Source organism: Petaurus breviceps, unplaced genomic scaffold, assembly GCF_028583685.1.
Source record: "Petaurus breviceps papuanus isolate PSGF00001 unplaced genomic scaffold, PetGlider_PUasm1.0 126, whole genome shotgun sequence".
NCBI classification, from domain to species: domain Eukaryota; kingdom Metazoa; phylum Chordata; class Mammalia; order Diprotodontia; family Petauridae; genus Petaurus; species Petaurus breviceps.
This window is the reverse complement of record NW_027185655.1, coordinates 59,382,049-59,408,710: the sequence shown is the minus strand read 5'-3', so window position 1 is coordinate 59,408,710 and position 26,662 is coordinate 59,382,049. Positions and strand designations below refer to the sequence as shown.

General features: G+C 35.4%; 1 protein-coding gene and 1 pseudogene across 1 annotated transcript in view; both read left to right on the top strand.

Annotated features, from left to right (window-relative positions):
- The window catches only part of TENM3 (teneurin transmembrane protein 3), a 3,497,142-nt gene that overhangs the window by 901,313 nt on the left and 2,569,167 nt on the right, over window positions 1–26,662 (top strand). The gene's annotated exons all lie outside the window — the stretch shown is intronic.
- Window positions 25,093–25,607, top strand: LOC138170356 (adenylate kinase isoenzyme 6 pseudogene; annotated as a pseudogene).

Below are 26,662 nucleotides of genomic sequence, written 5' to 3'. Positions count from 1 at the left end.
AAACAAGGGAAGGAAGGAAGGAAGGAAGGAAGGAAGGAAGGAAGGAAGGAAGGAAGGAAGGAAGGAAGGAAGGAAGGAAGGAAGGAAGGAAGAAAGGTAAAAAAAAAAAGAAAAGGCCCTAATGATGCTAAATTGCATAAATCAGAGCTATGTGACATTTTTATAGTGTGTGGTTCCACTCATATCCTTGAAATCCAGAAACTTTTATGTGACTACTTCAATGGAAAGAGCTCAGCAAAAGCATTAATTCTGATCAGACTGTCTCCTATGGTGAAGCTATCCAGTGTGCCATCTTGTCTGGACATAAATCTGAGAATGTTCAGGACTTGCTTCTTTTGGAAATCAATAATCTTTCCCTTGGTATTAAAACTTCTGGTGGAGTTGTGACATTTCTTATCAAACATAATATGACCATCCTGAGCAAACAGGACCAAATCTTTACCACTTACACAAAGAGCCTTGTGTTCTCATTAATGTTTATGACAATGAGAGCAGTGACAAAGAATGATAACCTATTTGACAAATTTGAACCCAAAGTAATGCCCACCCTTACATCCCCAGGGGTGTTTTCAGATTGAAGTAACAGCTGACATAAATGCAGATGGCATCTTCCACATGTCTGCTGTGGATAAGAGCACAGATAAGGAGAATGAGATCATCATCATTGACAAAAGTCATCTGAGCAAAAGACATATTAAGCTTGTGGTCCAAGAAGCTGAGAAATAGAAGACTGAAGATGAGAAACAAGGTGTCTTCCAAAGCTCTCCTGAATCTTAAGCTTTCAACATGAAGATGACAGTAAAGGATGAGAAATTCCAAGGAAAAACTCATGATGAACACAAATAGAAGATCCTTGAAAATGTAATGAAATAATCAATTTGATAGATAAAGAACAAGACTACTAAGAAGGAATAATTATCAGCAGAAATATTTGGAGAAGATCTGCAACCCCATTATTAGTAAGCTGTACTATAATTCAGGGGACATACCAGATGGCATTCCTGATGGGTTCCCAAGTAGTGGAACAGCCCTATCCAGAGGGACTTCTTCTGGACCCACTATTAAAGAGAATAACTAAAAACACCAGAAGAAAGAGCATTCCACACAGCTTTCTAAAATTGAAGGACTCATATTTGTCACCAACAGTACAAATGGCAGTCCAAAAGTAGTGTTTAAGATAATATAATCTGGGCATTTTAATTACTTGAATGTGGGCAGAGGGAAAGGAATGAACAACTTTGTACTTCATCAACACTATAAATATGCGGAAATGCAATTCTTGTTCTGGAGAATAATCTTTTTAAAATTGGTGTCATGAAAAAAATGAATACCATCTATAGACTCATATACTGATAGAGAATTAATTCAAGTATTTCACACTGAGTAAATCCCCAAGAATTCCTACTCAGATGTAAGGGAGTTTTTATATTTTAATGTTCTCTGAAGCTGAGAGATTTCTCCTTCCTGAAACTTAATGATTTAGGTCTCTGGAAACTGCCTATGCTCTCTGATTCTTGGCTGTGATTACTGCAGCTTGTTGGCATGGTTCAGGAACTCCTTTGCTATTCCTGATGCTGCTATTCCTCACAACTACCGCTGTTGAGTCTTAGAAGCTCAACATTTTGCTTCCAGAGCTGACCTCTATCCCTGTACCTACCATGCATTAAAGCAACAATATTGTATCTGGTTTTCACTGCTCCAACAGCTATTGCTACTTAGGGGGAGTATAATCAGTATTTTAGAATGAGATCAACTGGATCAACCTGCCTGAGGCCCAGTCAACACATTTTCTGTTTTGTTGTTGGCAGTCTCACAGTTCTTCTTACCTGGTACACAAAGTGACTTACTAGGTATGTGCAACATTTACTGATTTTTACTTCTCAACTAAAGGCATGAGTGTGCTGGTAAATGTTTAAGAATTATCTCCCTTGCAAGGAGGAGAGAAGGAATGTACTCATCACACATTTTTAAGTTTAACTTCATTATTTTTTCTCCATCACTTTCTTAAAACTAGACAGTAAAGAAAACAATCAAGCAAGTACTGATTTGTAGCATTTGCCAATTTCCATAGGGTAAATACTCACACAGAAAATTTAACCATCATAACTCCTGAGCCATTTAGAGAAGGCTCCAACACCAAATGTCTTCAGCCTTTGCTTTTTGGTAAGTTAGTAGAATGAATTTGATTCACCTGCTCCACATCTGTGGTTATAGAAAGTGTAACCACCACATATGATTAGTATTCCCCATTGTTCTTGCTCTAAAAATCTCATAAGCCTCAAAAAATAATTGGAAAATGCTGCTCAAATTTTCTCCAACCTACAAACATTGTTGCAACAATTACAAATCTCATGCCCAAATAAAAGCAGCTTGACCTAGTGTATAGTAGATAGAGTCATACAGATGTAGAATAAAATCTTTCCTCTGCCACTTGCTATCTATGTGACCTTAGGCAAGTGACTACAACTTTTTTTAAAGCAGTTGGGGTTAAGTAACTTGCTCAAGATTACACGGCCAGGTTTTTCTGGGTGGGTGCTAAGTGTCTGAGCCCAGATTCGATCCCAGGTGTCCCGACACTGGGGCCAGCGCTCTTACTCACTACGCCACCTGGCTGCCCTGCTACAACTTTTTTAAGCTTCAGTTTCCACACCATAAAATAAGGGAGTTTGACTACATGGGCCACAAAGTCCCTTGTACCTCTTAATCTGTTGTCTAGTATATCACTGTATAACAATAACCAGTGTTACATAAGTGTATCAACAATGTGTAAAATGAAATACTGTGTGAGATCCAAGGGATACAGAAAAAAAAAACTATAGATAGATAAAAATATACATGTATTTTTATGTGTATAGATATTTTAGCTTTGTGGTTGTTTGCTGAAAGACAATTCACAATTTAGTTGATAACTCTTCTACCAATTAGAACTGCCCAGAATTATAATGGATATTTTTGACCAGTGAGTTCTCTTTCCTTGGAGGCCTTCAAGTGAAGTCTGTTAGATGATACTTAGGAATAATTTAGAGGGAATTATTGTTCAAGAAAGAAGGTGTGGCATAGTGGATGGAAAGATGGGCTCATAGCAGACTTTCAAACCTGCTAGGTTTTAACATGTATTGACTATGAGGCCCTGGGCAGTTTACTTAACTTCTCAGGACTGTCTGTAATTTTTGAAGACTCAAGTTTTAGGGAAAAAATTGGCCTGCATTGGTAGAGGAAATTTCCTCATCTGGGAGTGCTCCATATCAATGAAATGACAGATCCTGTTCTGATTCCTGTCCTACTCAAGCCTGAGTAGCGATGGATGACCACTGAGCTCTCTTCCAGGACTGAAACTGTAGGGATTTTGTCTAAGTACTTTCCAAAATGCTATTGTTTTATAAATTTGGAGACTAGGCTTGTTGCTCTTGTGTTATTCAGTTATTTCAGTCATGTCTGACTGTCTGTGACCCTATTTGGGGTTTTCTTGGTAAAGATACTGGAACAGTTTGCCATTTCCTTCTCTAGCTCATTTTACAGATGAGGAAACTGAGGCAGATAAGTGGCTTGCTCAGGGTCACACAGCTAGTAAGTATCTGAAGCTGGCTTTGAAATTATGGTTGTTGTTTTTTTTTTTTACTCTAGACTTTATGTTCTATCTTCTGTACCTCCTAGCTGCCTGGAAGCTAGGGTTACCTGTGGTTTAAATTCTACGTAAAAAAAATAAGAATAAAGCAAATAAAATACTGAACTTAGTCACTTATTCACAAGCAAATAAATGAGAGTCAAGACAGGCATCAAAATTAGACAAAGATTCTATCAACACTTTATGTCATTGTTCCTCTAATCCCTGGACGAGACATTAATAAAGTTTTTTTCACTTCATTTATTTTTGCTTTAGCTTTTTGTTTCTTTACCATAGATAAAAAATAGCATGGAACTGAAAATATTTTGTATCCAATAATTACAGCTTTAGGTAAAAATATTACACATTTATATGTATACATGTATCTCTCTGCCTATCTATCTTATGCAGTTAGAGAGTCCTAAAAATCTTAGTGCAATTTAAAAATATTTAAGTTTAAATTTCACTAAGACTTTTGAGATATCATGCAATCCCTATATCTTTATAGCTGCATATTCATATCTAAAACTAAGGTTCAGGAATTTTATCCATATATTGGAAAAATTGATTTTCACAAAATTATGTAGAAGTATGAAATCATATGTGACATCCAAAGTATCCCTCTTCCATCCCTCTTCCAAAGTACACATTACCTGGTTTTTCAATAAGAAGTTAGTCTAAGGGGCAGTCAGGTAGCACAGCAAGGAAGAGCACCGACCCCAGGGTCGGGATGACCTGGGGATCGAATCCAGGCTCAGAGACTTAGCACCCACCCAGAAACACCTGGCCATGTAACCTTGAGCAAGTTACTTAACCCAAATTGCTTTAAAAAAAAGTTAGTCTAAGAGTCAGAAAGACCTGAGTTCAACTCTTTCTGTGACATATACTGGTTCTTAGTCAACCCTGAGGAACTATACTAAATACCAGGGATTCAAAGAAAGACAAAAGAATAATTCCTGCCCTCAAGAAACTTAAAGTAGAATGAAAGAAAAGAAACAAGCATTCTTTATGGGTCTGCTCTGTCCCAGGGACTGTGTAAAATGCTTAATAAGTATTACCTACCTTATTTGATCCTCACAAAAACACTGGGAGAGAGATGCTGTTATTTTCCCAATTTTACAGTTGAGGAAACTGAGGAAAATACAGATTGAGTGAGGCATCCATCACATAGCTAGTAAATGTCCATGATTGGGTTTGACTTCAGGTCTTCTGGACTCCTTACCTAGTGTATCTACTTCACCACGTATGTGTGTCAAATGAGAGACACAACATAAAAAACAATTCATTAGGAAGAAGACTGTCACACCCTTAGAAAGATATTTAGGCTTTCTACATAAAAAACTTCCAAGCTTTGTTGGAAGAAGAAGGAATTTTCTCGATAAAAATTTCCTACACCAGAGGTGTCAAGCACAGAGTTGAGCCACAATTTGCCCAATATACTCCCAAGTGTGATCAGAATCAGATTATAATTTAATTGGGACATATTTTAAAAATAAAAATATCATAAAATATAGATAATATTAATATGTAGTTTTCTAAATTAGTATGTCAATTGTAGGGATGCTCACATACAGATTAGTGGTCCCATTTCTATCTTGGTTTAGCACCACTGTCCTACAATAATGTGATCAGAAGCATGGGGGGAATATACTTATATACATATATGAACATATACATATATGTGTGTATGCATATACACATATGTATATATATTTTTTCTTTAAAAGATAGCTTAAACCAAATGGCTAAATTATTTTTTAAAACATTTCCTGAGTTTTTATCTTATCAGAGTCAGAAATCCTACTGAGTGTTCTCCTGTACATACACTGATACCAAATCCTATTTCATATATGCTGTATTTCTTTAGATGGCGCCTCTTTCAGACATTTCAGATATAGTGTACACATTCTCTTCATTCCTTTCCAACTTCTAGAGTAGTAAGGTATTGTATAATACATAAAAGCTATCCTGTTAGTACAAGTAGCAGGGTCAGCAGAAGCCATGTGGTAATGGATTGTTTTAACCTCTTTATGACGTGACCTATTGTTCATCCTCAGGGCTACAATAGTTGAAAAATATGGCAATTATGGGTGAAGCATTCATTGTTTAAGTCCTGTAAATGCACAAACACTATAATTTTTTTAAGCGGTAGTGCCCATATTTTGTTGTAAGTGATGCATCAAGGGCAGTAGCATTTTCCTCCAATTTTTTTTCCACTGCATTCCTTTTGGACAAATGAATGTGGGAACTTTAATGGATTCTGCAATTCCTTCTTTGCCTCCTTTCTCTGTCACTTCCCCCCCCCGCCTACTTACTTGCCTTTTTATAAGATTAACGGATATGAAGTTGTGTCTTGTGCCTTGTGAGGAGTGATTTGGAGTAAGAGAGAAAAGATTGTTTTAAGAGCTAGCTTTCAAGTTCATCTTGTAATCACTGAGGGATTGGATAGTGAAGGGAAGATTATCAAATAAGATGGCATCCTTCATCCTTAAATATCATTTATTGGATATTTTTATGTGTAGTACATGATTATTTTCTTAGTGAGCTGTGTTAATGATGTCACTTATTCTAGCTTTTTAGTAACACAAAGAAAAATACATATTTAAATGATCAGTTTGATGAGATTATGTTATATTTTATATAAATACATTAATTTAATATCTCATTAAGAAATACAGTACATTGTGAAAGTAATTCTCCATTCATTTTATTAACTTTGTAATTAATTTTCTTTTCAAAAAGTAAATCAACAAATAATGAACTTTTTATGTGTGCTTACCTAGTATTTAGAAATATCAAAGTTTTTCTTTCTTTCTTTTTTTCTTACTTCTTTTTTTCTTTCTTCCTGGTATTTAAATCATGCACTAAATGTCAGGCACCTGCAAGGCTGTTTTTAACTCTCTCAGACACTAGGAGATCGCGAAGGACATAACTTATATAGTTAATCATTTTTGCAAAATTGTATATAATAGAAATAACTAGAGATGGATGGAGGGCAGCAAAGATTGTAGAAAGATAGAATGGGATGTACATTTTCATTTCAAGCTTAATCTTTCGCAGGGCAGTTGAAATGAAGGCAGGGGAAAGGACAAGATGACCTCACAAGGTCTTTTCCAATCCTGGGATTATACCCACAGTGATATAAAGTGACAGTTCAATTTAAACACAAAGGATTAAATTTGAAACAAAAACAACCTGTCTGTAAGAAATGTATGTACATTAAAAATTGATGTTCTTTTTTATATCCTCATCTATCTTTTGGTAAATCATTATTGTACTGCTTTGCTAATACTTTTCTAATATCATATTTGGCAGAAATGTAGGTAGAACTAAGCTTGAATAAAGGGCAGAATGGTTGAGAGGAAAGAACACCATGTTAAGAATCAGCAGATATTAATTTTCCCATTGGATCTTAAACAGACTTACAGAATGCATGACCTTGGGTAAGGAACTTTACCTCTCTTGATTTGAGTGTTCTTATCTCTTATGGATAATGATATTTGTTTTGAGGATGAAGTAATGTTTGTGAAAGTACTTTCAAAACAAGTTGAAAAACATTGTAAAATATAACAATTTAATATTCAGGTGATCTAGAAAGAGCATCTTGTTTTCTATGCATTCAGAAAGGTATTCTTCATGCTTTCTTGGGTCAAGCGGGGAAGGATCATGTGATATATGTGGTTTCTCATGGATATTCTCTTCATCCATATCTCTATCTGTTCTTTCCTCCCATACTTATCATTCCATGTCCCATGATTTCAACTTTTTTCTCACCCCTTTTATTTCCATGTCAATTAAAAATATGGGTTCAGAGTTATTCAGCAAGCATTTATTAAGTATATTCTATGCCAGGCACCATGTTAAGAATTTTAGATGCAAAATGTGCAAAAATAACCTTGACCCCTAGAATTTAAAAGCCTAATAGGGGAGACAACATGCAGACAGTTCTGTACATACCAGATGCATTCAAGACAAATTATAAATAATCTAAGAGGGAATAGATTAAAGGAGATAGAAAAAGGTTTCTTACAGGACATTGCATTTCAATTGAGCCTTAAAGGAAGTCATACAAGACAGGAGGGAGAGATAAAGAGGCAGAACTTTGCAGGCATAGGGGACTGATAATGAAAATGCTCTGATTCTGAAGATGGAGCATCTTATTTGAGCAATTGAAAGAATATCTGTTTCACTGAATCACAGAGTATATGAAGAAATATAATGAGTAAGAAGACTGGAAAAGTCAGAAGGGTAAAGGTTATAAAAGGCTTTAAAACTAAGTAGGATTTTATATTTGATCCTGGAAATAATGGGTAGCCACTGGTTACTGGTGAGCAGTGGGATAATATGTTACACATCTGCTTTAGGAAGATTACTTTAGTATCTGAATGGTGGATGGACTGAAGTGGGGAGAGATTTGTGACAAGGAGACCAACCAGAAGAATGCTTACAACAGTTAAGGGGTGAAATGATGAGAACACGCAAAGCAACAGCATCTCATTTAACAAATAAGAATCTTGAGATGCAGAGAAGCTAACTGACTTCTTGAAAGTCACAAAGGAAACAGTTATTAGAAGAGCCAATTCTAGATTCTAGATCCTAGGCTCCTACTATACTGGGTTTCCTTTAAGAACATTTCATTATAAGGATTTACAAATAAGGCCATAACTATAATTTTTGTAAATTTCTCTTCAATTAATAGTGAAAGTCTATGCTTTCACTAATGTCTTAGGAGCATACATCAGTTAATAATTCCAATCCAAGAATTTATGTTTAATAGGGCAATTTAACATTATGTACTATGGGATAAAACCTGACTCAGGTCCTCTCAATTATGAAATCATTGGCCTCTCTTATTTTTATATTTGAATTCTCAAATACCTGGCACAGTTCATGAAATGGAATGGGTGATTAATAACTTCTTGTTTGATGCCTATTCTTAATGTAGTAAAATCAGATTTTTACTTATATTAGAACTGGATTACATCAAAGGCTTATTTAGATTTTCAAGTGTATAGCAGTAATGCAAAGATTCAAGCAAAACAAATAAAATTTTCAGTAGAGCAGAGTCCATTTAATTTACTCATAGAATACACGATTCATTCTAAAAGAGATCTACTGTTGGGGGGGGAAGGGAAACATTTTTCATGACCATATGTTATTGTAAAACAACATATTTGAATATTTTAAAGACACTAAATTCAGCTCAAATTTAAGTATGCTTTTTTTTTCCTTCTGTTGACAATATGTAACATATGTTGGGAATATGAGCCATAATTAAGCAGTAAGACACGATGGGGTGTATGTGTTTTGTTGGGAACATGCCATGTACGGGGTATGTTAAGTATGAAGCCAAAGATGGAGACCCCCACAGCCAATCTAGTAGTGGCTCTATTCCAACACAACATATGCCATGCAACATGTTTCCCCCCTCCAAATGTGGTCCTATTATGAATAATACTATTACAAATGTATGAATATTTTAAAATCCATACATTTTACAAAAAGAAATGCAAGCATAATATTAAAAAGCTATGTTTTTCCTTTTCCATTGAACTTGCATGACATAACTTTGCATTTCTACAGATTGCCCCTCCAAAGCACTCTAATATAGCATCAGATTTCAAATTGGTAAGTCAAATACCTTGATAGACTGTTGGGAAACATGTAGGTTATTTGAAGGCAGCAGTTAAGAAAGTGTTAAGTCAAAGTTCCATGTCAAAAATTCTTCTTGAAAACTACAGTCATTTGTTTTTTTCTTCCTACTTTCAGGAAATACGTTTAACCTTCTGAGGTACTTAAATGAGACTCGTTTGCAGCCTATTCCTTTGGTCCCTTGAGTTTTTCAAAATGGTCCATAAAGAACAGAATTCTAAATTTACCATTTTCACATTATGTTTTAAATGTGGCTTTGAAGATGTTTTGGGAAATGGAAAGAAAGTGATTTTGCATTTTCCTTTAATTTTCTGCTTTCCATTTTAAGAGTTGTAAATTACACAGCAAAACTATTTGTCTTTCAGCCAGTTTCTTAAATAGTTCATGATAGTAAGTTGGGCCCATAGGGAGACATAATCAAGTCTCTGAGACAGAAAAAGTAATTTGCTGTAGTTTTAATTCACTAAATGTAAGTTTTCTGAAAAAGTGATTGTATTTATCAATAAGACACAAATTCCTGCCAAGGTATTATATAGACTAGAATGAAATACATATAGCATATGATAAAACCAGAGCATCTTTGGACTTTGGGGTGAGGGAAACTTACAAAGAAAATAATAAGTTGATTGACATATCATTTGGGGCCTCTATAAGGATAATACACAGACAGTAGAAATATACTCCTTTACTAGGCCACTACTCTGAGTCTTTGCATCTCAGTTGCATCTGCCAGAGTTTGTGATCTGCAAATAAATTTTGAGAACCATGATCACTCAAAACAATGAGTAAATAGAACTCACCCAAATAAAAATTCCTAAGAGTAGAAACCCAAATAAAATAAGGGATTAAAATATGAAGATCTAAAATTGTATATTCTTAAATTAGAAGTGTTCACATGGAGACCCCTTTAAGTGGATTTCATTGAAGCTGACAGTGATTTGAAGTCCTTTGCAGCTGGGAGCATTCACTGACCCCTTTCTTCCTACTTTCTTATAGGGCAAGATAGATTTCTATACCCCATTTTCTGTATACCTTATTTCTCAATTTCATGTAAAAACAATTTTTAACACTTGTTTTTAAAACTTTGAGTTCCAGCTTCTCTCCCTTCTTCCTTCCTTACCCCCTCCCATTGAGAAGACAAGCAATTCAATATAGGTTATAAATGTGTAATTATGCAAAATATTTCCATAGTAGTCATATTGTGAAAGACCAACTATATGTCCCTCCATCCCATTCTGCTCCCCATTTATTCTATTTCCTCCTTTGATCCTATCCCTTTTCAAAAGCATTTGTTTCTGACATTCCCCTCCTCCAATATCCCCTCTCTTCTCTCATCAACCCCTACATTATCCCCTTTCCTTCTACATTCCTGTAGGGTAAGATACCCAGTTGAGTATGTATGTTATTCGCTCCTTAAGCCAAATCCAATGAGAGTAAGGTTTACTCATTCCCTTTCACCTCCCAGCTCTTCTCCTCCATTGTAACAGCTTTCTCTGGCTCCTTTTATGTGAGATAATTTACTCTATCCTATCTCTGCCTTTCTCCTCCCAATACATTCCTCTCTCACCCCTTAAATTTATTTTTTTAGATATCATTCATTCATAGTCAATTCATCCTGTGCCCTCTGTGTATATATGTACACACATACATACACATATATACACACATATTCTCACCTATACATATATTCCTTTCAACTCTTCTCATAGTGAGAAATGTCTCATGAGTTAGAAATATCATCTTTCAATGTAGGAATGTATATAGTTCAACTTTAATAAATTACTTATGATTTACATTTTAATGCTTCTCCTGAGCCTTGTATTTGAAAGTCAAATTTTCTGTTCAACTCTGGTCTTTTTATCAAGAATGAAAAGTCCTCTATTTCATTGAATGACCGTATTTTCCCCTGAAGCATTATACTCAGTTTTGCAGGGTAGATTATTCTTGGTTTTCATCCTAGCCCCTTTGACCTCTGAAATATCATTTTCCAAGCCCTTTGATCCCTTAATGTACAAGTTGCTAGATCTTATGTCATCCTGATTGTGTTTCCACAATACTTGAAATGTTTCTTTCTGACTGGTTGCATTATTTTCTCCTTTACCTGGGAACTCTGGAATTTGGACACAATATTCCTAGGGATTTTCTTTTTAGAATCTTTTTCAAGAGGTGTTTGGTGGATTCTTTCATTTTCTATTTCACCTTCTGGTTATAGAATATCAGTGCAGTTTTCCTTGATAATTTCTTGAAAGATTATATCTAGGCTTTTTTTTATTGTGGCTTTCAGGTAGTGGAATAATTTTTAAATTATCTCTCCTGGATCTGTTTTCCAGGTCAATGATTTTTTCCTCCAAGGAGATATTTCACATAGTCTTTTTCTTCATTCTTATATATTTGCTATAAATAGCAAAGGGAAAGGGGTAAGGTGAAGATTTGTTGTTGTTCAGTCTTTTTCAGCTGAGGTTTACTCTTTCAGAATTCAATTGGGTTTCCTTGCTAAAGATACTAAAATGGTTTGCCATTTCTTTCTCCAGCCCATGTTATGGAGGAAGAAACTGAGGCAAGAAGGGTTTCATAATATCTTGATTTCTCATGAAGTCATTAGCTTCCATTTGCTCCATTCTAATTTTGAAGGAATTATTTTCTTCAGTGAGATTTAAGGCCTCCTTTTCCATTTTGACCAATTCTGCTTTTTAAGGCATTCTTCTCATTGGTGACCAAAAGCACTCTTTTCTGCCTCAGAGGAGTACTCACTCTCCACAGCCACCACAAACTCTGCCACACCAAAGCTCTTCCTTACCCCAGGATGACCATCCAAGATTTCAACCCAGATCTAAGCAGGGCAAAGCAAGAGAATCTTGCCTCAGTGCCAGCAAAGAGATTCCTGCAATTGCCTTCTAATCAGCACCTTGATTTCCCACTATCTGTGGTCTGGGAGCTCCAGATGCAGCCACCACTGCTGCTACTGCTTCTGCCTCTTCTACAACTGCCACCACCAACACTTCTAACACCCTGGTGCTGGGTCTGGACCACACTCTTCCTCTCACCCAGGTCCAACAGAATTTTCCCACTGACCTTCTTTTTTGTCCCTGGTGTTTGTGGGTTGAGAAATCTGGAAACTGCCACAACTACCGAGGATTCAGTCCCCTGAGGCCTGCTCTGGGTTCAGGATGTGCTGGGGCAGCATAAACAGGCCTGTACTCTTCTCCCACCTCGGTGGGATAGACCCTTCATGTCATCCTGTCAGGCTCCCTTCAACTGGAGATGTCTCTGTCATTTTGTGGATTCTGTACCTCTAGAATTTATTTAGAGTCATTTTTTATAGGTATTTGGAGGTGTTTGGAGGGAAGAGTTCATGGAAGTTCCTACTTTTATTCCACCATCTTGGTTCTGCCCTAGAGTTAGATATTTTAAAGTGACAGTAACTTAGATCTGAGACTGATGTTTCTAGGTCTCAGGCTATAGGTGTGGTAGACCAATGCTATTAGCGGCCAAAGCTGCATCAACTACTTTCCTTTCTTCATGACATTTGGGGCTACCCACAGAAGGGAATTTCTACCTAAATTAAGAAAATGAATATCTATGTCTTACTTTGTAGATCATATAATGGAATGGTCATTGACATATAGACTTAGTACCAAAAGGGACTTAAGAGGTCAATTAATGCAACTGTCTTTACAGATAACTGAGGCTCAGCAAGGCTAAACTATTTATTCAGGGCCACCCAGACAGAGAGTAGTAGAGCCAAGATTTAAACCCACATATTCTAGTACTTTTTTTTTTCATCTGTGGCCTTGCCTTCTGTGAAAGTAAATAAATAGCAAAGGGAAAGGGGCAAGGTGAAGATTTGTCGTTGTTCAGTCTTTTTCAGCTGAGGTTTACTCTTTCAGAATTCAATTGGGTTTCCTTGCTAAAGATACTGAAATGGTTTGCCATTTCTTTCTCCAGCCCATGTTATGGAGGAGGAAACTGAGGCAAGAAGGGTTAAGTGACTTGTCCAGGGTCATGCAGCTAGTAAGTGTCTGAGGCCAGACTGAAATTCAGCAAGGTAATTCTTCCTTATTCTAGACCTGGCACTCTATCCACTGGGTCACACAGCTGCCCAAGGTTAAGGTAGCTGTATTCAAATTAGTTGAAGGGAGAAAGAAGAAAGTGAAATTTAAAAGTCGTTGTTAGTTGGGGAAAGAATAGGTCATCTCTTACAAAACAGTTATATTTACAGTACAAGCCAGAATTGGGTCTATCTTTGTTGAAATGTTCCTTTAGCACACTTAGATTTATTTTAGTACTACACACTGAGGATTGAAAGCTTCTTCAGATAATAGGAAGGGATTGTTCGTTCTTTATTCACAGTAATTGACTCTGAAATTTGCAAGGAATATTGCTTGGTTGAAGAATGATACATTGAACACAAAGCTAGTGGATTAGAATTACCAGATGTGAAGCATTTTCCAACTGGCCAAAAAGAGAAGCCCTGAAAATATATTTAAAAAGCCCAAACAGCAAAATTTAAATACTTCTTGTCATATTACCCTCTTTACAATGTTAGATTTTTTTTTCCCCACACCTGATTAAGTTCAGTGCTGGCATCTTAGCCATTTCACCCATGGTCTTTAAAAAAGGAATAGACTTCCTCCTTCAAAATGTTTTATAACCAACATTTGTTTTAGAGAAGAAGAAAACAAAAACAAGCTTTGTGAAAAGAAATAAATTATTATTATTGTTTTATCCATGTCATTCTATATATTTTTGTATTGCATTACTCAACCTCACTTTCTAAAAGTTGAATGAAAACTTGGATAAGATTTGACTTTGGAATATAAGAATGTGATTGAGAATTTAAATTATACCTTTTCATTTAAGCATCTTATGTATTTAATGACTTTGATCAGGCTGAGGAGAAATTTCATTTTCATCATATAGTACTATTATGCTAGGTTATTTCAAAATTTGTACAAGGCCAGCTGAAAGCAAGGAATTTAAATTGATTAGACATTTTTTATACTCTAAAAAGATGAAGAAATATAGATGAAAATTTGTTTCGGTGACTTAAGAAATTCTAAAGATTATACAGAGGGTAAAAAAGGCCTTCCCACTATTTGAAACATGATTTTTTTTTTGCTTTTTTGAGATCCAATTGGGGTTAAGTGACCTGCCCAAGGTCATATGGCTAGTTTTTTGTGTTAAGTGTCTGAGGTCGAATTTGAACTCAGGTACTCTCTATTCACTGTGCCACCTACCTGCCCCTTTGACATATGATTTATAAGGGATATTGAATGTCATTGTTAAATTTAAAAGTGCAAGAGAATTTAATGTTATGAATGGATGAGGCCAAACCATCAGTATTTACTCGGCTATCTTTAATTGGAAAATTAGTTAGCTTAAACTTCATAACTCCTGCCAATTTCTAGTGAAGAGATTATAAGAGGAATTTTTGGTAGGGTTTATTATTGATTGTAATAATGGTGATAGTTTTGATTTTCTGACTTCATGAATGATGGATTTTCTGTTGATTCCCATTTAAGTAGACACTGCCTAACTGGGTCTAATTTTTATTGGCGGTATATTTTTTTGTTTTTACTATATATATATGGAAGAGTTCATTTCCAAAAGAAATAAAGGTAGAGAGAGGAAGATAACAAACTAGAAATTTTGATCAATAAAATTTTAAAAATATTTTGAAAAATTAAATCCAATTCTTTTGAAAAGTGTGAAATAAAGAGTTAACTGGAAAGGGGAATTTTGGAGCAGTTTTCCCTAATAAGATATCATTTTCAAGATATCTATATCTATACGTGGAAATAATTGAAATTTATGGGTGTAAGAGTCTTTTCCCAATTGACAAATAATCAATGGTTATAAGCAGGCCATACTCAAAGGACAAAATCCAAGTTATCATTAGCCATATTAAAAAAAATCTCTAAATCACTAATAATTAGAGAGAAAAATTAAAAGTGTTTAATTGTAGCCTTCTCTAGAGCTGGGTGGGGAGGGAGAGAGAAAAAAAAAACAATAAAAAGTACACATCAAAGGATCAAAGAAAATTCAGAAGACAGCATAGAAAAGAAGGGTAGTTTTGAAAACAATGTGTAGAATTTATTATATAGTTTCTTAAAAAAGTAAATAGTCTTAAAGGGAAAATCATGGTTTTATATTAAATCACCTCTTTACATCCTGTTGTATACATGGAAATATTTTTTCTCTCTTTGAATTAAGTTCAAAATGAGTATTTTCTTAAAAGCTGAGAAGAAAGGATTATATATAAATGTGTGAACTGTTTCTCTACAATGTTTTGTTTTTTTAAAGAGATATGCAGTATAGGGGAGGCTAGGTGGCACAGGAAATAGTTCAATGGCCCTGGAGTCAGGAGGACGAGTTCAAATGCAGTCTCAGACACTTAACACTTACTAGCCGTGTGACCTTGGGCAAGTCACTTAACCCCAATTGCCCTGCCTTCCCCCTCCAAAAAGCAAAAAAAAAAAATGCAGTATATTTAATTTCATATGGTACGTACTCTATAACTCTCATTGTTCTAATAATTATCCTGCCATCTACCAAGTGCATGCCAATTCTTTTTTTTTTCCCATAATATCAAATCCTCGAGTTTTGAATCCCAGGCTTTGCATTTAGCTAACCCCCTACTATATTCCTAATTTTGACAGATACTCTTCTCTTGAAAAATCCTGTTACTTCTGTGCTTTCAGCTCCATGATAGCAATCTCAACTAATGACCTTGATCTGCATTTTAGATATCAGTACCACTTTATCCTCTCTTCTCCAAGAACTGTATCTTCATTCTAGGTCTCATGTCACTTAAACTATAGAGTTTGACATAAAAAAGGAAGATAATTGAAAGCTGGAAGAGGCAACAAGCCGAGAGGTTGAGTGAAAGCTTGTGTGCTTTGTCTTTAAGATAGAGAAATTATTAGGGGTGGCCAGGTGGCTCAGCAAGTAAGAGCACGGGCCCCAGTGTCAGGATGACCTGGGGGATCAAATCTGGGCTCAGATACTTAGCATCCACCCAGATATAACTGACCATGTAACCTTGAGAAAGTTACTTAACCCCAATTGCTTAAAAAAAGAGAGAGAGAAATTATAACATGCTAATGACAAAGACGAAGGACTCATAAGAGAGAAAATGTAGATTATAGGATGGCTAATTTCCCTTAGAAGGAAGGAATGGAAGTGGCCAACAATGTAGCTAAAAGGTCTACTTTAGAGGTAGAAGGTGTGATAGTTCCTTTCCTTGAGACTGGGAGGAAAGGAATATAAGTCAATGAAATGTAGAGAAAAAGACAAAGGAAGAAGAGAGGAAGGACCTCTGAAATATCCATACACTTTGCCATGACATAGGGAACAAGGTCATCTGTAGAGAGATTGTGAGACAGGAGATGGAACTGAAATTATTCGAGGTAAAATATGTGAATGGCCAATATATGAACAAAATAATCACCAAGGAGCAAAAGCACCGAACTGAAATTTTGCTGAATTAATTTGTAACGGTCCAGGTCTAAACAGCATCCTCAAGCAGTAATAGTTGGCAAGGACTTGGATCAAACAAAGTTGCCAATGAGTGCAAATCATGGTTGATTCAGGGCTTGCATGGCAGGCTAGTAGAAATTCAAAGGGATTATTATAAATTAGACAAATTTATAATTCGTATGTAATTTTCAAGTAACCCCACAAATCAACTATTCATTTGTAATTTAAAAGTGTGTTTATTAGGCACACTTCTAGCCATAATTGTAGGTATCTCATTAAACATCCACTAAATTGTATTGCATAAATATTTTATAAGCGATTTTTTTATCTCATCATTAAACTGACATGGATTCAAGAGAATGGAGGGATTAGCTCATTCCTGTCATCTGTATTAATATTTTTTATCTTTTATTTATTCATTCATTCATTGATTCATTTATCTATTTATTTATTTATTTTTAAAGCAATGGGGGTTAAGTAACTTGCTCAAGATTACACGGCCAGGGGTTCAGTCACTTGCTCAAGGTTACATGGCTAGGTATTTCTAGGTGGGTGCTAAGTCTCTGAGCCCAGATTTGATCCCTAGGTCATCCCGACACTGGAGCTGGTGCTCTTACTCGCTGTGCTACCTGGCTGCCCCCTTTTTTACTTTTTTGAAAGAAGACTTATGTTACCTTAACAAATGTATTTCCTTGCTCAGACTTCTGCTCAAATCTAATTTGATGATGTGAAGAGTGAGTATAGTTCAATAATTAACCCAAGGAAAGCTAAAATGAATTTCTTTTTGATTGGCTAATATAAAATTTCTGAGTGCTAAAACACAAAACTTTGACAAAAACAAAATAACCAAGTCTTTTTTTCCCATTGTTAGAAAGGATTTCCCTAAATAGAAATATTGCTGAATGATATAAAGAATATTATATTGATATTTTAATATTTGGTAAATTGTATGAAGGTTACAGTGTTTAGATTTTTAGGAGCTATTAACACTTCATGTGTTTATAAAACTCTTAGAAACATAGTTTTACAATGCAGGATGGCATTGCTACCTGGGCATCCCTTTTCTTTGACAGAAAGAAAAATAGAAGTTGGGAATTATCTCTTAAGAGCATGAGTTGTGATACAAAAGAACATTCTGTTTACAGGTGGAAATGGAATGTGACATAAAAGAGCAAGACCAAAAATAAATCAAGACAAAGATAGAATAAGCAACTGAATCTGACAGTTCAAAAAAGAAATCATAGAATCTTTCCTGAGAACATAATAGAATTCTTTCAAGGTTTGAAACATGGAGCTAGGTTCATATTCTGAGTAAATCTATTAAAATTCTCTTCTGTAGAAATGTCCTCAGAAAAATCTATACTGAAAGAAATTTCCCAGGTCAGTACATTGTTTCTTTTGGGGAACACTGCTTTGATATAAGGTCATTTTGAATTTTTAGAAGAAATAATCACTGTTCATTTCAAAGATTTAAACTTATTAATGAATATTAATAATAGCTATTTTTGAGATTAAACTATTTTGAATCAATAACACAAACTTGGAACCCTTGCCTTTGTCTGCTAATATGATATTGTATATAATGTTATTCAAATTGAAAATTGTGTTTGAGTTTCTCAGACTTGTTAAATTTAAATTGTAGTAGGATTCTATTTTTCCTTATTGTCTTTGTCCAAGTGTTTATATGATGCAGGGATTAATTGTAATATTCTGAATGATAAAAATTAAAATACTAGCTTATTTAAAGTAACTGGAAACTTTGAAGGTAGTACAATTGCAAATCCAGACATATACTTTATTACATTGTCCTGAGCAGCAATTATTTCAGTTATTCATATATTAAAACCACACCCTGCTTTAAAATCCTTAAAACCCTACTTTTTGAGAAATCGCCTTCTCCTAGATACTCTCTCTCCCCTGGGTTTTCATGACTCTGTTCAATTGGCCCAAACAGCTCTACTAGATATTGTCTAAAATTTCCTCTCCCTTTCATCGCTAAACTCCTTGAGAAAGCCATCCATAGAAACAACCTCCTGTTCCTTTACTCTGATTTGATTCTAAACCCTTAGCAGTGTGGCTTCTGACCTTTATCATTCAGCTGAAATTTTTCACTACAAAATGATCTCTTAATTGCCAAGACTAATGGCCTTTTCTCAATCTACATTTTTCTTGAGGTCCTGGAAGAATTTGACCCTATCAATTACCCTTTATCCTTGATATTCTCAATACTCTAGATTTTTATGATAATGATCTCTTCCATCTAAATATTTTTTTTCTTTGCTGGATCTTAATCCAGTTTATATCCACAATCTGAGGTTGTGTCTTTATCCCTTAAAACTGTATATTTTATTTGTTGATCTCTTCAGTTCTCACATTTGAGAACTGAAGTTTGATTTATCATATCTATGCAAATAATTCCCAGTTCTATATATCTAGCCCTAACCTCTCTCCTGAGGTCCAATCAACAAGTTCCTTTTGGATATCTTCAACTTTTTGTCTCACAGATTTCTGGAACTACTAATGTCTAAAAGAGCTCATTATTTTCCTCAAACACCCCTTCCTTCTAGATAATTTATTCCTTTTAATGCTAATTTCACCATCATCCCCCCAGTCATCCAAACATCCAAACCACAGTGTCATTTTTGGTTCTTTGCTCTCAGTCACCCCACATATCCAATCTGGTGACCAATCCTATAGTTTCTACCTTTACATCATCTCTCCTATATAGATATACAAATATATCCCCTTCTCTCCACTCATACAGCTGTCACCCTGGTGCAGGTCCTCATAATCTTATATGTGAAATAATTATAGGTGTCTTCTGGTTGATATCACTGATGTATGTCTCCCTCATTCCAACCCATCCTCCACTCAGCTGTCAAAGTAATTTTCCTAAAATGCAGGTCTGACTACATCATCTCCCTGCTCAGTAAGTCCCAGATGTTCTCTAGAAACTCCAGGATCAAATGTAAAATCCTGGTTTTGCAGTTAAAACTTCATGACCTGGTCCATTCCTACTATTCCGGTATTTTTACATTTCCCCTTGCCTATACTCCAGTAACTAGTGCCATTCTTCTTTTTGCTCTTCCCATATAACAGCATACATCCTGTCTCCCTGCTTTCTCAAGTGCCACACATACTTTGAATATTCTTACACCTCATCACTTTGTCCTGGGTGCCTGGTTTCCTTGTAGATTCACTTCCAATTCTACCTTCTGTAGAAGGTCTTTTCTTTTTCTACTTCTTCCTCCTTTATAAATATATATCCTTCTAGTGCTGAGGTTACCTTCTAACAACAATAACAAAGATAAAATCACCAACATTTACATAGCACTTACTAAGAGCTAGTGCTTAAAGCAGTAAAGCAGTTAAATGCTTTATAATTATTTTCTCCTTTGATGCTTTGTGGTGGGTTCTATTATTATTCCCATGTTACATTTGAGGCAACTGAGGCAAACAGAGCTTAAGTGACTTGTCCACAGTAATACAGATCGACAGTTTCTAAGGTCACATTTGAACTCAGCTCCTCTGAACTCTATGCCTATATCTAGGGCATCCACTGTGCGACCTAGCCGCATGAAGATATTTACAATGTGTGTTTCTTGTGCATACATTTTTACATGTCTTTCTCAAGAGAATGAGCACCTGCACTTGCATTAAAAAGAGAAAAAAAATAACCTTTCTTTGTATTCCCAATGCTTAAAATCGAATGTATCTTTTGACAATATATCTTCTAATCTTATGATTCCGAGAAATCAATTGATGATGTTAGTTGTGTCATCTATATGTGTATGTGTGTATAAATGTATATTTATGTTTATATGCATAGTATATATTCTCCATATTTATAGCACAACAGCAAAAGACTATAAGCTGTATAAAGGTCTGAATATTCACATCTTACCATCATGGAAATATGTCAATAGTGTATGTGTCTATGTATGTGTGTTTATATACACACATATACATATCTAGTGTATGTTTACATATGTATACATGTGTGCATATATGTATGTGCGTGTAGGGGTAACACAAACAAAGACAGAAATGGGTTCTGGAAACACTCCGTTAAGCTAGTTTCAGTGGAATGAAGAATTTGTCAAAGGGATGGGAAAGGGCGATAGAAGTCCAGAAACAAAGATTAGAACAGAATTGTAAATGTCAAACCCAAGAGTTTTTTATTTTATTTTAGTATGCAGAAAAGAGACACTCAAGATTCTTGAGCATGGAGTGATATGGTAAGCAAGACCTGTGCTTTGGGGAGATTATAACGACCTCTGTGTGAATGATGGATTAGACATGGAAAAGACTAAAAGCAAAGTCATTGTAACAGCCAACGCAAGAAGCATTGAACTTCTGGACTTGGAGTAGTGGTTATATAACTGAAGAGAAAGAAGGATGCAAATTCAGTTTTAGAATTAAAAAAAATCTAAGATTTGATAATGAGTTGTATGTAAGGAACTATTGAGTAAGGGAAAAGAAAAGTCAGGCATGACTCAGACATTGAAAACCTGGCTAACAGGAAATGATCTTATAAGTAGTAGGCATCTTCAGAGGAAGGAGAGTTTGAGATAGTGGGAGGATAAAGATTTCCATTTGTGCCTATTGAGTTTTGTTACACTCATGGGGCATTCACAAGGACAAATTCTCTAAGCAGTGGGCAATCTGTGACTGGAACTCAGAAAAAAAGATTAGGGATAGACATAGGTTTGGCAGTCAACTGCAAAAAGGTAATAATTGAACCTAAGTGAGCTGATAAGACCACTTACAGCGATAGTGTAGAGAAAGATGAAGATTCCAGAAAAAACCTTGTGTGAGACTCATATTTAGGAGATTAGGTCATGGATTATGAACCAGAAAAGCAATGTTCACACAGTTAGGAAAATGAAGAGAGTAATCTCAGGAACACCTTGGACACAATCACTTTCTCCATTTCTGTTTCCTCATCTATGAACTGAGGGGGTTGAACTAAAGGATCTTTAAGTCTTAAAATCTGAATCTAATAGCCTATAAGAGTTATAAGGGTCAAAGGAAAAGAGATGGGAGAAGGTGGTGATCAAATGTCAACATTTACAGAGTTAAGAAGGATTCAAACTGAGAAAGGACTATATTAAGTTTAGCAATTAGAAGATCATCCATAGACCTGGGAGAACAATTTCAGTAGAGTAATGGGTTTGTGAGATTAATTATAAAGTATTAAGGGGTAAGTGGAATGTAAGGAAATTGAGGCAATGAGTATAAAGAAATTTTTCTAAGTGTTTGGCTGTGAAAGGGTCAATAGCCTGGACTATATCTGCATGATAAAGTACATTGAACTATAGTATGTTGTATGATTTAAATATTTTTCCTGCTCCATTTTCCCTGTCTACACAGAAGGTAAAAAATAGACCATGGCTATCCCCATATGGTTCAATTGAGTTCATTTATCTTCTTGTTAAATGGTTCACTGAAGCATTCCTATAACACCTGCTTCAGCTCCCACACCATGATGATGAGGATGAGGATGATTTCAATTCAATTAATATCTACACTAGTAGGTATACATCAAAGTAAAAGTTTAATGTCTTTTTTTTTCAAAAAAACTTGTGCAAGATACTCAGCCATTCAGGAAAAAAAGACCTATATCCCTAAATCCTCTCACCTAAAACATAATTGGACATATGGTACATCTAACTCTAGCTTGACCTGTTGAACATGTATACATTCTCCATGTTGCAATACAAATTCAAAATTTTTCATGAAACCTTCCCTTATTCTTTTAGTTAGAAATTATCTTTCATTCCTAAGCATTACAAGATGATGGAAGCTTCCTGATTGGAAGGACTATTGCATCGTTGTCTTTGTACTTTTAAGCACACAGCACAGTTTCTGGAACATAGTAGACATTTAACAAATATGTATTGATTTGTTTGTAATTACTCTATTGAATGATTATATCTCAGATATTATGGCTACCTAAAAAGTTTTCTCCTCTATGCTAGTTTAATATCATTCATGGTGAAGAGCAAGAGTCATTCACCTTCATATCTCAAGTGAGGTATGATAGTTTAGATGTAAACTGAATTGAAGACATTATCTGAAGCCAATACTTATTAAACATTTACTTTATGTAACATACGTTTCTGGTGATTAAAGAACCAACAAGACACAAAAAACTATTCAACATACAAATATTGTAAAATGCCAAATTTTATATCACTATGCCAAATATCAGAAATGCAAAATTGTTTTTCTTTGTTTTTTAATGACACAGTTTTCACCCATAAGAGCTTAAATCATGCTGGCATTATGGCAGTGGGCTTATATCCTATACTTCACACAAATAAGTATGATATGAATTATAAGTGTTGGAGATATTTAGACAAATTTCTATAGAAAAAATGAAATGAATGAGAGGAAACAATTCTTGTCTTTTATGGCTTATAGGTGACAAAGGAGCTTGGCCATGTAGATAATGAAAAACAAGCTATATAAAGTGCTAACTTGGCAACATAATCAGTATGTGCTAAAGAAGCTGAGATGAGGAAAGCCATGAGCAAAAGCATACAGTCAGGCAAGGACAGCTGGACCAAAGTTTGATGGGATTGCCCTGATGTCCTCATCACCAACTACTACAGTGTTTCCCCGATACTAAGACCTATCCCGAAAATAAGCCCTCCCCTTACTGTGTATGAGTCCTCTAAAATAAGCCCTCCCCCGAAAATAAGCCCTATTGAGATTGCTACTGTAGTGGAGGTGATTCCCTGCGCTACACGCTACATTACAGTACCCTCTGTATGAACCGCCCCCCCCCGTGAAACACACGCCGCGCTCTGAGATGCATCCAATCAGAGCTGCAGCAGTGAGCGCGTCATCCTGTTCTTCCTCAGTGATTTGCTTATTGAATAAAGGTACATTTTTTTGTTCACATTTACCTGTTTATTAAAATTGCTGTCAATGTTCATTAAAATAAGCCCTCCCCTGAAAATAAGCCCTCTGGTGTTTTTCTGTCCAAAAAATTAATAAGACAGTGTCTTATTATCGGGGAAACATGGTATATCTGGCCTAATGTGCAGTTGGTCAATTTCTACCTTGTTCCCCTTATCCACAGGTTGGCTTTTGTCCAATATATTAATGTTGTCTGGAACACCTATCTATCCTGAAAGTCACATCAGTCTTGAGTCATCGTGTCTCCTCCCTCCCCCCGCCCTGACTTTGGAGATGTATCTGTTGACCCGGGGATGGGTTCAGATGTCTTCAGAGCAGTCTCAGACAATTTTTTTTGCCACTGGACAGATAGGACTTCTGGGATGGGACCCTGAAATAAATCCATCTACCCTATGAAATGTAATTAGTGCAACTTTGCAGGTAGTTTTAGAAAATGAAAATGGATGTATCTTGCTTTCTTTGCTACCATTATATGCAGTCTTTGACTAATTCTCTGTTCATCTCTTCCTATCCCATCCTCCTCCAAGTTTGGCTAGACTCTTAATTCACTCTAGACCTTCACAGCACCTCTTCTTTAACTAAATGGCAGTGACAATTGATGTGGTTTGTGACTCTAGACACACAATACCATTCCAACAGAAACTTATTGAAAAAAGAAAATATATCAGAGTTCATCTTACTACAAATCATACATAAATAAGAATCTACTCTACAACATCTCTGGGATGGTTATTCAAATTTTGCTTAAATGCTTCTAATGAGGGTATGTTTACTACCTATTAAAGCATAATATAATATTTTATATTAAAATTATTTCTTTAAATTTACTAGTTGTCTTAAATTTTGTTATTTTTTCCCTTATGAAACTGCAATATATTTCTCTGAAACCTCTCCCTGCCCCCCTTTATTCCTATTTCTTTTCTCTGAAACCAAATAAAACAAGACTCAACTCTCTTGCACACTACAGCATTTCAAATACTAGAAGATTTACATCTTAGGCTCTCAAGTATCCTCAAAGAGATGCACTCTCCCTTCTCACTGTAACTCTTGTTATGTGTCCCTTGTTTGCTATTAATGCCAGCAAAACATCTCAACAGCAGGTTGCTCTCTATTTTGAAACAGAGCTCATTGTTCTTATCCTGCTGGTCAGTGCTGTCCAGAGTGCTGATATGTATACAAACATCATATCTTGCTCTAATATTCCTCTTCTCCAGGCTATACAATCCCAGTCCCCTTGTCTATTCCTGATGTATCACATATTCAAGCCTCTTTAGTTCCCCTTCTCTGGCAATGTTCTAGTTTGTCCATATTTTTTTCTTAAAGATTTTGGTCTTGCTAGGCCCAGCCTCTCAGCTCCTACCTAGCCCCCACTGCCTACTTCTCCCTCATGAAGAGCAGGTCACCAGGGCAGAGCCAACAGCACTACAACTATGAGGCTTAACAACATCCTGCTCACAGGTATGCCAGGGGTTGGAAAGACCACACTAGGTAAAGAGCTTGCATCATGAACATGACTGGTATACATTAATGTGAGCAAATTAGCACAAGAAGGACAGTTATATGATGGCTTTGATGAAGAATATAAATGTCCCATTTTGGATGAAGATAGAGTAGTTCATGAGTTAGAAAATAAAATGAAAGAAGCTGGAGTTATTGTTGATTACTGTGGCTGTGTCTTCTACCCTGAACAATGGTTTAATATCATTTTTGTGCTTCAAATGGATAATTCTGTATTACATAGAGGACTTGAAAAGAGGGGGTACAGTGTAAAGAAACTATAGGACAATATTCAGTGTGAAATTTTCCAAATTCTTTATGAAGAAGGCATGGCCTCCTACAAACATGAAATACTACACTGGCTGCCCAGCAATGTACCAGAAAAACTGCAGAATAATTTGAGCAGATAGTGAAAAGGATTGAGCAATGGGTAAAAGATCATAATTGAACTTTGAGGGCAAATCTTGGACTTTCAAGGTTTTCCACATGAAGGTTAAATATTTGTTTGATGATTTCTCCTTCCCCATGCAATAGAAATTAAGAAAACATACATCAAATTTTATTATCCAGGATTGTGTTGTTGAAGTAACAGGTGGACAATATGTAAAGTTGAGATATGACTAAATTATTTTTTTCTCTATGAGAAAACTGAAAATTCCCAAATACAATGAATAAGAGATTAAGAACTTTTAAAGTTTAGGAATATTCAGCATTCTCTTATTTTGGTTAACTGCTAAAGAATAAGCAAATTTGAGAAAATACTTGGAAATCTTTAATACCTGACATGAAAAAGAAAATGAAGGCTAAGAAGAACTGCTGACTTATAAATAAAAAACGTCTAAGGATAAAGCTATAAGCAAAAAAATGATTTTGGTCTTTTCTGAAATATTAATACTTTTTTCAAAGTTGTGATCAGTTAAAAGAAAAAAAGTTTTATGAAGTCATATGTTAAACCTGAGAAAAGAAATTCACTCAGTCATATTTGAGCTCTGGACTTAAGCATTGTAGTGATAAGTGGGTGCTTAACATAATTAGGCTATCAACATAACTTTAAAGAATGTTTTAGTTTTGGTTCACTTAAATACTTGAATGGGTGTGTGATCTCCTCAATACTGGTGTTCATTCCAATGAGGGAGATTTTTATCTGTCCAGTTCTTCTAACCTGTGCAACTATTCTTCATGTCCTCCAAAATCTTCTACATGGTATGTACTCATTGTTGAGAGACCTTCATCACTTTATTCTGTCATCTTCCAAAGATCAGTTGAGCAGTTTGCCATCCCTCACTGTCACTGCGTTATTAGCCCATCCTGTCCTACAGCCATACAATTAATTGATGACACTCTGTACCCCTGTTCTTCTTTAAAATTAATCATTGAGCATATGGTGAGCCTTCTCACACTTACCATGAGATTTTTCATTACTCAATTATTTTTATTAAAGTAACTGTTAAAAGTACAATAGGAAATTGCTATCTGCAGCAAGATATATGAATGTATTTAGTG